Source organism: Myotis brandtii, unplaced genomic scaffold, assembly GCF_000412655.1.
Source record: "Myotis brandtii unplaced genomic scaffold, ASM41265v1 scaffold517, whole genome shotgun sequence".
Classification (NCBI taxonomy): domain Eukaryota; kingdom Metazoa; phylum Chordata; class Mammalia; order Chiroptera; family Vespertilionidae; genus Myotis; species Myotis brandtii.
In genome coordinates this window covers 3,402,438-3,419,203 of record NW_005369706.1, presented here as the reverse complement: position 1 = coordinate 3,419,203, position 16,766 = coordinate 3,402,438, and the positions used below count along the sequence as shown (strand labels likewise).

The window sequence follows — 16,766 nt, the reverse complement described above, 5'->3', positions numbered from 1 at the left end:
CCGCCCTCTGCCCTGCGCTCTGAAGAGGGAGCCGGCTTCCCGGACACCTCCCTCCCTCCCGCCGGAGCGGTGCGTGGTGTTGGGTCTGCCCTGGGCCTGTGTGTCTCACGGTGTGAGCACCGGACAGTGTCTCATCACTTGTACCATCAGTGCCTGTCACTCAATGACTTGGTAAATAATTGCTGAAGGAATTACAGGAGTGGCAGCCTTGTTTCTTTGTATTTCAAAGTCTTTGGGGTTTTACAGTGTATCGTTTTGGATACGAGGTTTGGGCATTTAGATGGGCGTTCGTGTGTTTGGGATATTTGAGCAATGCTCTAGAGTAGTGAGAATGCTTTCTTCTGATGGCAGAAGGAAATTCTTATGAAGGGCCTTTCTCTGTCACTATGAGAGCAAGCAGTACATTTATAAGAAATGTTTTCAAGGATGAATAATACAATCCCTGAGGACTTTGTTCAAAGAATTGTGTGATAGAACCAGATAAAAAATAACACTGTTAGGAGCTATCCAACACTATGGTATAGCTTTGTTTTGGATGCATGGATGCCTTCATCCTAGGGAATCAGACCTTTCGGAGTGTAACTCCAGATAGAGACTTTTTTTAAAAAACCCTCACCTGAGGATGTTTTTCCATTGATTTCTAGAGTGTGTGGAAGGGAGGGGGAGAGACAAAGAGAGAGAAACATTGATGTGAGAGAGACACATTGACATGCTGCCTCCCGCACCTGCCCCAACCAGGGCCGGGTGTTTGAGCCTACAACCCAGGTGCGTGCCCTTGACCAGAATCGAACCAGGGACCCTTCAGTCTGCAGGCCTACACTATCCATTGAGCCAAACTGGCTAGGGCCACATAGAGACTTTTGTTGCAACATTCTTCTGTGTTATTTTACATAAAAATCTATTTGGGGGGAAATGTCCTGTCTTAACACTTAAAGGTCAAATGATAACTTTTGCCAAATAGAAAACTATGATTTTTAAATTGAAAATAATAGTATACTGTTTCAGCAAAACTGAACAATACAAATCCTTTTTTATATTTATTCACTGACAGATCATACACTTTTCATTTTTTACAGTTGACCTCCTAGGTATTATGTGAGCATGTTTTGAAAGAAAAATGCTCTTGATGATCATGTACTAATGGTTTCTACTTTCATGTGGAAATAGAAGAGGGTGGTGGTTTGTAACAGACCACTTCTTGCCTCCCCAGGGAAAAGACCATATATATTTCTGTACATGCAGCATTATTCTAATTATGTTTGCATGATGAAGATTTATTTATTATCTTCACTGTTGTTTCAGTATTTTTACTTATAATAAAGAAATACAGATTAAATAAATAAAATATGAAATATAAAATACAGGAGTAAAGATTGACATACCAATCATAACCGTCAACATTTTAGTTTTGATTATAACCATTAAAAAACACAGACGATATGCATCATAAAACAAGATTCAACTGAATGCCCAGTTAGTGTGTTGCAGCTTAACCGACACTTAAAATATCAAACCTGTCACAGAGCAACAGAAATCTATAGTGGCATCTTTAAAAATGAAGGGTAATCAGTATATTGATTTTGACAGCTTTATCAGAAATAACTGCTATTATTAATTTACCATTATGAATTGAATACAAAATAAAATTCAAATTAAGAGGGAGAATCTATATATATAAAAACCTAAGCAACTGAACGACCCGTAGACTGGTCGCTATGACACGCATTGACCACCAGGGGGCAGACGCTCACTGCAGGAGCTGCACCCTGGTGGTCAGTGCCCTCCCACAGCCAATCTCCCAAGGTCCCTCCCCCAGCCGACCAACCTCCCTCGGGCCCCTCTCCCCTGGCCAACCTCCCTCAGCCCTGATTGGCCAGGCTGAGGGACCCCACCCATGCATGAATGCATGCACCAAGCCTCTAGTCAAGGTATAAAGACATTAGATTAAGTGGGAAACAAATATGGACTCTGTCATTTAAGACCTTTGCAGTTTTGAAACAAATCACCTAATTTTTCTGTTCCTGAGTTTCCATATCTATTACAATAGACGTTTTTATTTTAATGATCTTTGTTGCACTTTTATAACAGAAGCGTATGAATTCAGTTTAAGCAAAACCTAACCAAATATACAATATCTTAGTAAGGAATGAAAAATGCATGCTATTAGGAAAAGTTAATTTACAGGAATTTTTAAAAGCCAGTGGTTTCTGTTTTCACAACTGTGAAGAATTTTAATCAGGATTATACTGATTATCCAGTTGTTTGTGTAATTAAATTTATTTCAGCAACAATCAGTTGGGCGTCTACAATCTGGGAGGTACTGTGAAATGATTATAGGTGAATGAATATTGTTTCAAAGACAGTTTAGTAGATAAGACAAGTCTAAAAGCAAACTAAGGATGATATAAATGTTATAAAAGTAATAAAAACAAAGTGTTGAGTGAGGTAGGGGATGTCAAATGAGGGAGATACTATAAAAAGGACCAAAGACAATTTAATAAAAGCAAATCTGAACAAAATACAGTGTATCCTTGAACAACACCGATTTGAACTACATGGGTCCATTTATACACAGATCTTTATTATCAACACTAGAGGCCCTATGCACAAAGATTCGTGCAAGAATGGGCCTTCCTTCCCCTGGCTGCCGGCACCACCTTTGCTCTGGCCAGAGCCAGCTTTCCACCTTCCCACACTGCCCAGAGGCCCGGAGCGGCTGCATATGCAAATTAACCTGCCATGTTTGTTGGGTTAATTTTTATACTCACTCCTGACTGGTGGGTATTGTGAAGGTATGGTCAATTTGCATCTTTCTCTTTTATTATTGTAGATATGTACAGTACTATCAATGTATTTTCCTTACGATTTTCTTAATATTTTTCTTTTCTCTAGCTTACTTTATTGTAAGAAGACAGTATATAATACATATAAACATAAAAATATATGTTTAAAAAATTGGCTGTTTATATTATTGGGGTAAAGCTTCAGGTCAACAGTAGGCTAATAGTAGTTAAGTTTTGGGGGAGTCAAAACTTATATACAAGTTTTCAATTACTAGGAGAGGGGGTGGCGCCTCTAACCCCTGAGTTGTTCAAGAGTCAATTGCATAGTCAGGTATTATTTCACATTTGAAAATTCCAGTTTCTCTCAGATTGGTCTCCCAATCCCCATAGCACCTCTTTCACATTTTTACCACTCCCCTCACATCTCAACCTGTCAATCACGCCTGTTGAGCCCTTCAACCCTCAACCCAGCATAAGATCTTAGCACACAGTCTTTAGAGGAAATAATTTCCTCAACTTCTTTCCCTATACCTGCAAAGTCTGTAGATAGTTGTCTGTATCCACACACTTGTTTTCCTCCCTCACACAGGAAGAACGAACTCTCCTCTCACTAAGGCTTAACTTTCTTTCTACTTGTGCTGTAAGTCTGTTTCTTCCAGATTTGGGATTTATAGACCGATAACATTTCCAGCTGTTTGGGAACTGACATAGGGCTGCTAGCTTTTTTAACCTTGACAAATAATAGTATACATTTTACAATCCTCCCATCTCTTATCACCATGATTTCACAAAACAGTGGTTCTCAACCTTCCTAATGCCGCAACCCTTTAATACAGTTCCTCATGTTGTGGTGACCCCCCAACCATAAAATTATTTTCGTTATACTTCATAACTGTAATTTTGCTACTATTATGAATCGTAATGTAAATATCTGATATGCAGGTTGTATTTAGGCAACCCCTGTGAAAGGGTCGTTTGACCCCCAAAGGGGTCGTGACCCACAGGTTGAGAACTGCTGTCATAAAAGAATGCCTTTGCAACACCAAATACTAAGTTCTGTGCACTACTCTGTTTATTTGCATTTTCCTGTGGAACAGTGACGCTATCTGGTGCATTTGGGACTCTGTCTGAAACAGGTCCCCTCCTTCCCCTCCAGGCCTGCTCCATGGGTTATGCTGTTTTCAATGTTTTTTTAATCTATTCTTTACTGGAGACTAATTTATCTCTCCTCTTGCCAAATCAAAAATAGTTTACATTTTAAGACTGCTTCCTCATTTCACTTTCTATTCATTTTTTTAAAAGGTAATAAGCATTCATTTTATATATTCAACACAGAAGTATATAAAACATTCATAAGTACATAAAGAAAAATACCATTTTCTGCTCCCCATACCAATCCTAGGTAAAACCCATGTTAAAAGATTGATGTTTCTCTTCATTCTTTTTCCAATAGTTATAGAAACACATATAAACAGAGGTTCCAATTTTTACTTTGACAAATAAAAAAACATACCATATATATTTTTCTGTAACTCTTTTTCTTATTCAACTGTTTATCATGGAAACTCTTCTTTTTTTAATATGTTTTTTATTGATTTTAGAGAGAGAGGAAGAGAAAGGTAGGGAGAAATAGAAACATCAACGAAAGAGAAACATTGATTGGCTGCCTCCTGCATGCTCCCTGCTGGGGATCGAGCCCACAATCCAGGCATGTATCCTGACTGGGAATCGAATCTGTGACCTCTTGGTTCCTGGGTTGACGCTCAATCACTTAGTCACACCAGTCAGGATACTCTTAGGTAGCTCAATCTTTTAACCAGCTGCACAATATTATATAGTATTAATGCACCATAATTTTTGAGCCATTCCTTTGTTGATTAATAATGCAGATTTGTCTAGATTTTGTGCCATTATAAATAATGCTGGAATAACTTTTCTTACACATGTATCTTTTTTAAATAGTACATTTGATTTTTCTATAGAATTGACTCCTTAAAGTGATATTATAGAGACAAAAGACATGTATAATTTCTATTTTAATACGTACTTCCTGTAGAAGATATATATTGGTTTGTTTTGCCACCCAGCATTCATCTCCTCTTTTTCTGGGTAAAAACACCTTAGTTTTCTTTAGATAAATTAGTCCCCCTTTTCTCTGAACCCATTGGTTTACAAATGGTATTGACTCCTCCACTGGTTTCTATGTTTGGTCAATAAGAGCATAATATCCCACTAGTTGTAATGTTCTATAGTTCAGGGATGGGCACATGACTCAATGCAGGCCAATAAAAATTAGATCAAGGACTTTTACTTTCTGCTGGACCTGTTGCTGTAAGGATGTTAGCTCTTTTCATGAAGAGAGACCTTTACTGAAAATTACTTCCACGCAGGGGAAGGCAGAACTAAGACAAGGAAAGAGACTAGATTGTAATGATAACATTAGGTAGATTTGATTCAGTTATCTCTTCATTTTCATTTGTTTGACTCTATAAATGACTTTTAGAGAGGAGGTTTGAGTTGGGTTTATGGTTGCCTGTAACCAAAGATGTCTTGAGTGACACTGCCAGATTACCTCTATAATTATTGCAGTCTACACTCTAATTAAAGGTAGGAGAATGTCTTGCCATGAATTTTAATTTTTTGTTAGTGTAATATGCATTAAATGCTGTCACTGTTATTTTAATTAGTGTTTCCCTGACAAGTGGGGTTGAACTTCTTTTCATATATTTATGGGCCGTTTATAGCTTTTGAATGTTTTTATATTAAGTTGTTTGTCTTTTTCTTCTTTTTTTTAAAATATATTTTATTGATTTTTTACAGAGAGGGAGGGAGAAGGATAGAGAGTTAGAAACATCGATGAGAGAGAAACATCGATCAGCTGCCTCCTGCACACCACTAGCTGGGGATGTGCCCGCAACCAAGGTACATGCCCTTGACCGGAATCGAACCTGGGACCCTTCAGTCCACAGGCCGACGCTCTATCCACTGAGCCAAACCAGTTAGGGCTTTTTTTTCTTTTTTTTTTTTTTTAAAAAAATATGGTTTTACTTATTTCAGAGAAAGGAAGAGAGAGGGGGAGAGAGATAGAAACATTAATGATGGGAGAGAATCATCAGTTGGCTATCTCCTGCAACCCCCTAGTGGGGTTCGTACCCACAAGCTGGGAATGTGCTCTGACTGAGAATTGAACTGTGACCTCCTGCTTCATAGGTCAATGTTCAACCACTGATCCACACCGGCTGGGTTCATGTCCACTTTTATAGATTCACTCTTTATCCCTTTTTCTCCCTCCAGACTCTGTCTGACCAAGCAGACAAGCCTTAAGCCAGTGCCTATACTTTCCACACAAAGTAAAGGACCAGATACACAAGCCAAAACATTGCCCATTTAGAGGTATTCCCCTCACTGCCGTTTTTCAGGGCCACTCCTAAGTGGCTACCTGTGGCACTTGGACATTGGGACTGCCTCTTTTTGGTCTGGAAGAAGGGAAGGCCAGGCCAAGCATGAGATATAAAGTTTTTATTGGACTTAGACCAGGAGTCCATGGGTCTTGAGTGGTAGAGCTCACAGAATGAGTTGGTGTGTTTGTAGAAGACCAGGCACTGCTGTGTTTCTGTAGAAACTGCCAGAGATGTGAATGCCCTTGCAGCGCATGTCCCTCATCCTCCTGCCTAGCAGTACTACTTGGCCACGATCATTACCCAGTAACTCATGAGATGGCCTCAGCTATCTTTCCCCCCCATCTTTGTGGGAAAAGCCAGGAACTAATCTATAAAAGGTATATGTGTCTCCACCACAGATGACATCATCTCACTCCTGAGCCCTAGGAATCTGTGTTGTGATTCTCACATTGGGGCTTGCTATCAACTTTTAAATGTTTACATAGACAAAAATATTCAAATATACAAATACATTTTTTTAGAAGCAAAAATCTTTACAAAACATCATCATTAGGGACAATTCCTATCAAATTATCAACATCCTAGTGAACATCTTTTTAGACCTCTTTCTCTATATTTAAATAAATAAATAAAACTATCAATGTAATGCTTTCATAACTGCTTTTTGATTCAATGATATGTTAATGAATCTAGATTTATATAATTCCTTTGTATATATCATAAATTAACCAGTTTGCTGTTGATACAGTTCTTAACTGGGTAGTACTGCCCCCTAGAGTATGTTTTGTGTCTAGACAGAGTATATATTGAAATATTATTTTGTTACAAATTACTTTCCTTTTATTTCTCTCTTATATTGCAGTTAGGTGTATTTTGTTGTAGGTATCTATGACTTTCATTTCAGGGCTGTACAGGGAGTGTTAAAATATTTATTTTAAAAAGAGAACTGAGTTGATTAGGATTGAGAAGCTTTGCTTATAGATGTATATAGAGAATTTCCAATTTTCAATATTACAAAACATGCTCTGATGAACATCTTCATGCATTTATCCTTTGGAGTGGGTTTGGTACATTAAGGAGTATGCATGTTTAACATGTTGACACATTGCACCAGTATACCCATACACCACAGGGCATGAGAGTGCCAATTCCCTAATATACTCACAAAAAAAGAACACAATTCTGATGTTTATAGAGGTTGTTCTTTCCATAAGAGCTAGGTAAGATTTTCTTAAAACTCTTATTTTATGCCTGGGCATAAACCTAGAACCCTCCCCATGATTCTGAAAGTTCTAGGAACTTACTTTATTTCTAGTCACTTCTTGGTTTAATTTCTAACTCAACCTACTTCCTTTTCTCTTCTTTTTTTTAAAATAGCAGCTATATTGAGATATACATCATATACCATACACTTTACCCATTTAAAGTTTATAATACAGTGGTTTTTGGTATATTCACCAAATCATGCAGCCATCACCATGATCAATTTAGAACATTGTTCTGATCACCCCTCCCCCAAATCCCATACCCTTTAGTAGTTACTCCTCAAAACCCCCACCCCCAATCTTCCAGCTGTACACAACCACTAATATACTTTCTGTCTCTATTCTGGACATTTCATATAAATGGAATCATAAAGTATGTGGGCTTTTGTGACTGGCTTCTTTCACTTAGCCTGTATGTGATAGTATGTAGCAGTATTTCACTTCTTTTATTATTTTTAAAATTGCCTTTATTAAATACTAGAGCCCCAGTGCATGAAATTCGTGCATGGGGGGTGTGCACCTCAGCCCAGTCTGCGCTCTTGGGGGATGTCCAACTGCACGGATCGGGCCTAAACTCGCAGTCGGACATCCCTCTCGCAATCCGGGACATTGCATGCACCAGTGACCATACTTTTCATACAGGTGAAAGGCATCTTGCTGTTGTATGGGCAGCTACTTTTTTTTGCCCTGATTATAAAAAATAGTACATTACATGATCCTTCTGAGGCAGTAGTACCATTTTCCCCATCTTATGGGTAGAAAAACTGAAGCAAAGAGAAGTTAAGTAATTGGCTTTGTCACACAGTTATACAGGTAAGTGTCAGAATCAGGGCTGACCACAAAATGTGCAAGCCAGAGTGCATGCATGTCATTGCTGCATCATCCTGTTTTTTCAGTGTTAGAGTAGCCTTGCCAGCTTTTAATTTTTAAATCTAAGAGACTGTTCCCAATATATAGGGTAGGGTCCTTAGGCCTGGCCGGCAATCAGGGCTGATCTGCGGGGTGACCGGCAGGCAGGGCAATCGGGACCACCGCTGGCACCCACCTAAGCTGGTGGCCTGGCACTGCCCGCTGGCTGGCCCCACCCCCCGATCATTGCCGCTGGTTGCCTCCCTCCCAGTGCGTGTCATAGCAACCAGTCATTCCGCTGTTTGGTCGATTTGCATATTAGGGTTTTATTATATAGGATTATTCTGTTGTATGGATATACCACATTTTATTTACCTTTTCATCAACTGATGGGCATGTTGGTTATATCCACTCAGTGGGTATTATGAATGATGCTGTTATGCATATTCATGAACAAGATTTTGTGTGGATATATGTTTTTATTTATCATGGGTATATACCTAGGAGTGAAATTGCTGGATCATATGGTAACTCTGTGTTTAACTTTTTTTGTTGTTGTTAATCCTTACCCAAGGGCAATTTTTCCATTGACTTTTAGAGAGAATGGAAGGGATGGGGAGAGACAGAGAAAGAGAAACAATGTGAGTATCTGAGAGAGACACAAGGACATCAGTTGGTTGCCTCCCACCCCTGTGGGGCAGGTGGGGGGGGGGAGGTGCTCAAGCCTGTGCCAAGGTAAGTGCCCTTGATCAGAATCAAACTCATGACCCTTGAGTTGAGGTATACCACCTTGCTGGCATATAGATCTGTTCACCTGGAAGCTCTATGGACCCTATGCTTTTGGGATTTTTATGGAGCTTCATCATGGAGGCATAACCAGTGATTAACTCAGTCTCCAGTCCCTCTCTTTTGGAAAGTTTCAAGCTTCTGATCATGGCTTGATGCTTCTTCTGACCTGAAACTCTACACGAACCCACCAGAAACTCTCCAGGAACCCACTTTAGTTTAGTAGAACAAAAGACACTCCTACCACCCTGGAATTCCAAGGGGTTTAGGAGTTCTGTGTCAGTGACTAGGGTCAAAAGCCAAATATTATAAGAAAAAAAAAAGATGCTTCTGATATTTTTATCACTTAGGGCCGTGGTCGGCAAACTGCGGCTCTCAAGCGCGGCTCTTTGGCCCCTTGAGTGTGGCTCTTCCTAAGCCTTAGGAGTACCCTAATTAAGTTAATAACAATGTACCTACCTATATAGTTTAAGTTTAAAAAATTTGGCTCTCTCACCCTGACTGGTGTGGCTCAGTGGATAGAGCGTCGGCCTGTGGACTGAAGGGTCCTGGGTTCGATTCCGGTCAAGGGCATGTACCTTGGTTGTGGGCACAGTGTGCAGGAGGCAGCTGATTGATGTTTCTCTCTCATCAATGTTTCTAACTCTCTATCCCTCTCCCTTCCTCTCTGTAAAAAAATTAATAAAATATATATTTTTTTAAAAAATTGGCTCTCAAAAGAAATTTCAATTGTTGTACTGTTGATATTTGGCTCTGTTGACTAATGAGTTTGCCGACCACTGACTTAGGGAATTACAAGGGTTTGGGAGCTCTGTGCCAGAAACTAGAAGCAGAGACCAGGAGTTGTCCCACAGTTCTTAGATATTCTGTTCTGCTCTTTTCAGGTTTCTTTTTCTCTCTGCTTTTCAGTTTTGGAAGTTTCTGTTGACATATCCTCAAGCTCAGCTATTCTTTCCTTAACTGTGTTTTTATTTTTATGACTGTTTTTGACCACTAGCTGTAGAGAGCGCCTGAGAAGGCACATGGGCATTTCTTTAATTATTGTCAGCTGAATCCAGTGGCATTGGCAAAGCCACGTCTTGGAAACACGCTTTGCCAAAAGGCAGGAGTGTTGTCAGCTTGACCTTCAGCCCAGGTGCCAGGGGGTGTGTTTTGTTATTTAAATCCAGCCAAGCACCAGGAATGAATATGACTCCGGCCCATCCAAGAATGCACGTAATCTACTTTGTCTTGACTTTTAGTAAAACTTACTGTTTTTTGCTATCCTATATAATAATAATAAAAGGCTAATATGCACATTGACTGAACGGCAGAATGACCGGTTGCTATGATGCGCACTGGCCACCAGGGGGCAGACGCTCAATGCAGGAGCTGCCCCCTAGTGGTCAGTGCACTTTCATATGGGGAGTGCCACTCAGCCAGAAGCTGGCTCATGGCTGGCCAGCGCAGTGGTAGTGGCAAGAGCCTCTCCCACCTCCGTGGCAGCACTAAGAATGTCTAACTAACAGTTTAGACCTGATCCCTTGGGGGCCTAAGCCTTTAGTCGGACATCCCCCAAGGGCTCCCTGGCTGCCAGAAGGATGTCTGACTGCAAGCTTAGGCCTGATCCCCCAGGGAGTGGGCCTAAGTCAACAGGTGGACATCCCCAAAGGGGTCCTGGACTGTGAATGGGCACAGGCTGGGCTGAGGGACACCCCCCCACCCCTAGTGCACAAATTTTTGTGCCCCGGGCCTCTAGTATAGAATAAACACACTATATTGGCTCTGGGTCCCGGTACCTGTCTTGCCATCAGAGGACAGTGGTCCCACCCGGCCCCAGCTTTTTACTTCCATCTGTGTGTCTGTTTGTTTCTTTCATTTTCTCAATCCCCAACCGCCCCTACTCAGGAACCCAACCGCTCTCTAGTCACGCTGGATGTGGAGAAGAGAGAAATATTCCCAACTAGCATTTCTTTTTTTTTATTCTTTCTTAGAATTTCTATCTCTCTGTTTACATTATCCATTTGTTCTTGCTTGTGGTCTACTTTATACATTAGGGTACTTAGCATATTAATTATAGTTATTATAAATTCCCACTCAGGTAATTTCAATATCCCTGCCACATATAAGTCTGGTGCTGATGCTCATTCTGCCTTTTGAAAGTGTATCTGTGTTTTGTTTTGTTTGCTTCTTAATATGCCTTGTAATTTTTTTCTTTATAGCTGTTTGTGATTGTGATTTATTGTGCTATAGACTGAATGTTTGTGTCCTCTAAAATTCAAAATTCCCCTCCAAAATGTTGAAACCTAATTCCAAATGCGATGGTACCAGAGGTGGGGGCCTTTGTAAAATGATTAGATCATCAGGGACTAGTGCCCTTATAAAATGGGACTACTACCCTTTTAAAAGAGACCCCAGAGAGCTCCCATGCCTCTTCTGCCCTGTGAGAGTACAATCAGAAAGTGACTGTCTGTGAACCAGGAAGTAGGCTCTCATGAGACACCAAATCAGCTGCCACCTTGACTTTGCACTTTCCAGCATCCAGAACAGTGGGAAATAAATTTATGTTGTTTGTAAGCCACCCATCCCATGGTATTTTTGTTATAGTAGCCGAGTGGAATAAGATACCTTGGGTGAAAGTAACTGTTTTAAATAGGTTATTAATTGGGTGGTATGTTCTGGGGAGAGGAGCAGTATTTTATAGACCTATGATTAGGTCTCAAACTTTTAGTGAACCTGTGCCGCTGGATGTGGACTTCACAGGTGCTTCTCAGTACCACCACTTCCTCCTTAGGTGGGATTGTATGGCTAGTATGAGCTGAGTTGGGTATTTCCTTTCCCCCAAGTGAGTTAGGCTGTGATAAAACTCCAATAGTTTATGTTATGCTAAAATAGTTTCTCTGGAATATTTCAAAATGGCTCCTTTTCCTCTCCCCCTACTGGAACCAGAAGGTATTTTTCTCCTAAATGAAGTATGAGGACCTGATAGAGCTCCTGGGAGAGTACCAAAGTTTGGGGGACCCCTCTACACCTGGGTCTCCCTGGTGTTTTTAACTATTAGATTGTCCACACTGAGCTTCCAGAAATTCATCAGTGACAGGTCAGGTTTTCCTACCCTGGCCCTGGTTCCCATTGTGGGTTCTGCTCCCGTAAGTTGTGATTCTTTGTATTTGTGGGTCTCTCCAATTTGGGGAATGGTCGTTTGCCCTGTGACCTTGCTTCTCTGACAGATCTAAGAAGAGTTGACATTTCAACTTGTTTAACTTTTTACTTGTCAGAATAGAGTGGAAAATTCTAAGCTCCTTCTATGTTGAACTGGAAACTAGAAGTACCATGATATCATTTTAATGATTAAAAAAACTGAAGGAGTAAGAAAGAATTGTTGCATCATGTATGGCTAGTATGAGCTGAGTTGGGTATTTCCTTTCCCCCAAGTGAGTTAGGCTGTGATAAAACTCCAATAGTTTATGTTATGCTAAAATAGTTTCTCTGGAATATTTCAAAATGGCTCCTTTTCCTCTCCCCCTACTGGAACCAGAAGGTATTTTTCTCCTAAATGAAGTATGAGGACCTGATAGAACTCCTGGGAGAGTACCAAAGTTTGGGGGACCCCTCTACACCTGGGTCTCCCTGGTGTTTTTAACTATTAGATTGTCCACACTGAGCTTCCAGAAATTCATCAGTGACAGGTCAGGTTTTCCTACCCTGGCCCTGGTTCCCATTGTGGGTTCTGCTCCCGTAAGTTGTGATTCTTTGTATTTGTGGGTCTCTCCAATTTGGGGAATGGTCGTTTGCCCTGTGACCTTGCTTCTCTGACAGATCTAAGAAGAGTTGACATTTCAACTTGTTTAACTTTTTACTTGTCAGAATAGAGTGGAAAATTCTAAGCTCCTTCTATGTTGAACTGGAAACTAGAAGTACCATGATATCATTTTAATGATTAAAAAAACTGAAGGAGTAAGAAAGAATTGTTGCATCAAAAAAAATTTTAATTAAAATATTATTCCTCTGTGCACTTCAAATATTATCAATATTCAATTCAAATATTATCCCTCTGTAAATTTAATAAGAAAAAATAATTTGTTCATGCTTCTCTCTAATTGAGCATAGAAGATTCTCAGCTTGAGATTTGGCCGTAGAATAATATGCTGGTAGAATAAGGATTCTGAATACAGCTCAGTGATTATTACTCAATCTGTCTTGGGTCTAGTACCCTGGACACATTTTGGGTGCCAGAGAATGAAAACTAAATGGCTTCAAGTAAAAACCCAAAGAATGGTTTGACTAAAATCTTTAACCCACTGGGTCCCAAATGTCGTTGGCACTGCACTTATAGACTAAGTTAGAAATGTGAGGGAGCCATTTGCCCACCCCTGCTATGGACAACAATGCAGTTTGGACACCTTGAGAGATACTGGTAAGTATGGTTGTTTCTGGAAAATGGCTGCACCTGGCAAAGCTGCAGGAGGGACTGTGGAATGCAGAGGAACAGCATGTGATGGCGTTAAGTTCCCACCAGTGCTCAATAGAGCAGCAGTAGTCATCAGCCAAGAATTGCTTTGCTAGATGAAACAGTAGGAGAGATTTTATTTTTTTGTAATCCAATGGAACAGATATAGTAGGAGTTTGGGACAAGTGAGACATCATGGGGATACTTAGGGGGCACTTTGCAAGGAATCATGATCCATAGGAAGTAAAATTTGGGCCCTAATAAAAAGGTGACATAATTTGTGATGCCAAGTGTAATTTGGCTACGTTATATTAATATCCATTGACACGTTAGCCCTCTCTACCTTTGTTACTATTAGTAATAAGCAGCAGATTATTTTTTTTAGCCTAAAGTTGTTATCGATGAGTGAATGAGGCAAATAAGTAAAAGAACTTTGCTAAATTAACATCTATGCAGCTGCTAAGAGGATAAAGCAAAATTCATGTTGGCTTTTAGTGTCAAAATGGGCAAAGCAAACCAATATTTATTACCAGTAAGTCACAATATGCCACTTTCAAAATGAGTTTGGCATTAATTTGTATTAAAGAAAGGACTCATCCTAGTTTCTTTTAAAGGAAATTGAAGAATGACTCACTTCACTCCCAAACACATTTAAAAATAAATGAAGTCCTATTTTAGAGACCACTAACATTAACACTGTTCTTTCCCAATTAAAACACACAAAAGAAATTTTAATAGCATCCAACAGAAAAAGTCCTCTTACTAGAGAACCTTTAAGAAAGAGTTCCTGCGTTTTGGAGGAACAGGAAATGAGATGTTAGATAATTGAACATATAATGCTATTTTGCTATATTGTCTTCTGAGGAGAGATTAGATAGATGGTTATCCTTAAATAGAGACCAAGTTATTTCAAGTGGAATCCCCACTGATTATTTTAATGTCATATTGTTTTAGTTCCAACACTTAACATTTCCTGAAGACTCTGAAACACTTAGTACTAAAGAGAAGACACTAAAATGTATATTACTCAGGGAAAGAAATGAGTGTTAAGTTTCTTTTAAAATGGTGATAAAAATGAAATTCCTTGAGCTTTCTGTCTTGTTTGAACATCTATCGTTCTGAGTACTTTGACTCATTAGGAAGCGGGAACATTAATTCAGTGGCAGCTTTGAATGGCCCCGTAAGTTGAGAAAACTTTCACAGTCCTTTGAAGAATCAGCGTCACAGTGGCTCTCAGATTTACTCAAGTTTCCCAGAGATATCAGAATAAGTATAGGACACTTGTTCATCTTAGCAGCAAATTCATTTTAAAATTTCTTCATAGGAAAAACTAGTATGGAATGTGACAGACTATCTCTTTTTCTTTTTTCAATTTAATTTAATTATTTTTTTGTTGCTTAAAGTATTACACATAGTAGTACATGTGTCTCCTTTTTTCCCCATTGACCTCCCTCCAGCCTCCCCCACGTCCCAGCACATGCCCTCTATCTCTTATATGATTTTTGTCACAAATATTACTTTTGGATAAAAATTCTAACACTATTAGTTCTTTTATTTTTAAAGGATAGGTTTATTTGGAAGATTTTATATTGTAGTAAAATTAGATCTTTGTCATGAGTAAGGTGTTATAAGTGGTTTTGGTGATAGTGAATAGAGTCACAAATTCAAGCATTGATCTAACTAAATCTTTTGACTGATAATAATATATGGAGTCTAGGGAGCTAGGACGGTAGTGTTAATTCCACATATTCCACAGGGGTTTAGAATAGCAAGTCTTATAACTTTTCCGCCCTTCCTTATGTCTTTTAAACAAACTTTCCTGTTGTTTTTCATGATTTCCTAGCAAGAGATCCTTTATTCCTTTTTCTCAAACACATGTACCTAATATTACACACTTTAAAGATCACCATGCTTGGCAGTTGTTCTGCTATGGTGTGTTTGAAAAAAATAATTAAAGTAAAAAATACAGGTCTAAACATAGAATAGCCAACACAAAATTGAATGAGAAGAATAAAATTAGAACACTCACACTATTCTTTTAAGACTTACTGTGAACCTACTATAATCAAGTATCATGGTGTTGGCAAATAATAGGCACATAGATCAATGAAACAGAATAAACATCCAAGAAATAGAGTGACACGCATATAGTCAAATGATTTTTTAATACAGTTGCAGAGACAATTCAATTCAATATATGTTTTTTCAACAAATATTGCTGGAATAATTGGAAATCTATATTAAAAAAAAATGAATGTAGACACAGACCTTACACCCTTTACAAAACTTAACTCAAAATGGTTCATAGACCTAAATATAAGTGCAAAACTATAACACTTATAGAAGACAACATATAAGAAAATCAACATATTGAGTTTGTTAATGAGGTCTTAGATACATCAAAAGTATGATCCATGAAAGAAATAAGAAAATGGGTGTTGGACTTTGTTAAAATTAAAAACTTTTGTTCCGCAAAGGACACTGTTAAGAGAATGGAAAAAAAAAAACCACAACAAGTCAATGGGAGAAAATATTTTCCATTTACATATCATAGAAATGTCTTGTATCCAAAATATACAAAGAATTCTTAAAACTCAATAGTAAGAAAACAAACCAATTTAAAAATGGGCAAAAGAGAGATCAGTGAAATGGCAAAATAAAGAACTCCAAAAGTTCATTCCTTCACAAAAGTAATGAATAAGCTGGCAAAACTCTCAGAATAAACTTTAGGGGAGAGAAGAGGTCTGGAATCCAAAGGAAAGTTTACAACAAGCAGAGCAACTCAATAAAGAAAAAATGCTTCGGAGAAACCAAGATGGCGGCATAGGTAAACACCGGAAATTGCTGCCTCCCACAAAAAATTCAAAAATACAACTAAAAGACAAAACGGACATCATCCAGAACCACAGGAAGGCTGGCTGAGTGGAAATTCTACAACTAGAAGGAAAGAGAAAAGCACACTGAGACTCAGAGGAGCTGCGGAAGTGCAGAGGTACGGAGGCGCACGCAGCAAGGGCTGGCAACTGAGGACGCGGCTGTCTTTTTGAATAGGGAGGGAGTCACAAGCCCCCAACTGCTCTGAACTCCAGTTCCGGGTGAGTCTCTGGGGACCCAGACTCATACAGGGAGAAACTGGACTCTCTGAGCAGAACTCGGAACTCGAACTCGAGGACGGCTTTCTCTCAAAGGTGCTTGCAGCAATTACTGGGATACTGAGATGCGGGGGCCCCTTAGGGCAGGGCTGAGGATCAGC

At 39.3% G+C, this 16,766-nt stretch overlaps 1 long non-coding RNA gene across 1 annotated transcript in view; it reads left to right on the top strand.

The window, feature by feature from the left end:
- Positions 1-16,766, top strand: part of LOC102261224 — a 64,026-nt gene that overhangs the window by 810 nt on the left and 46,450 nt on the right. The gene's annotated exons all lie outside the window — the stretch shown is intronic.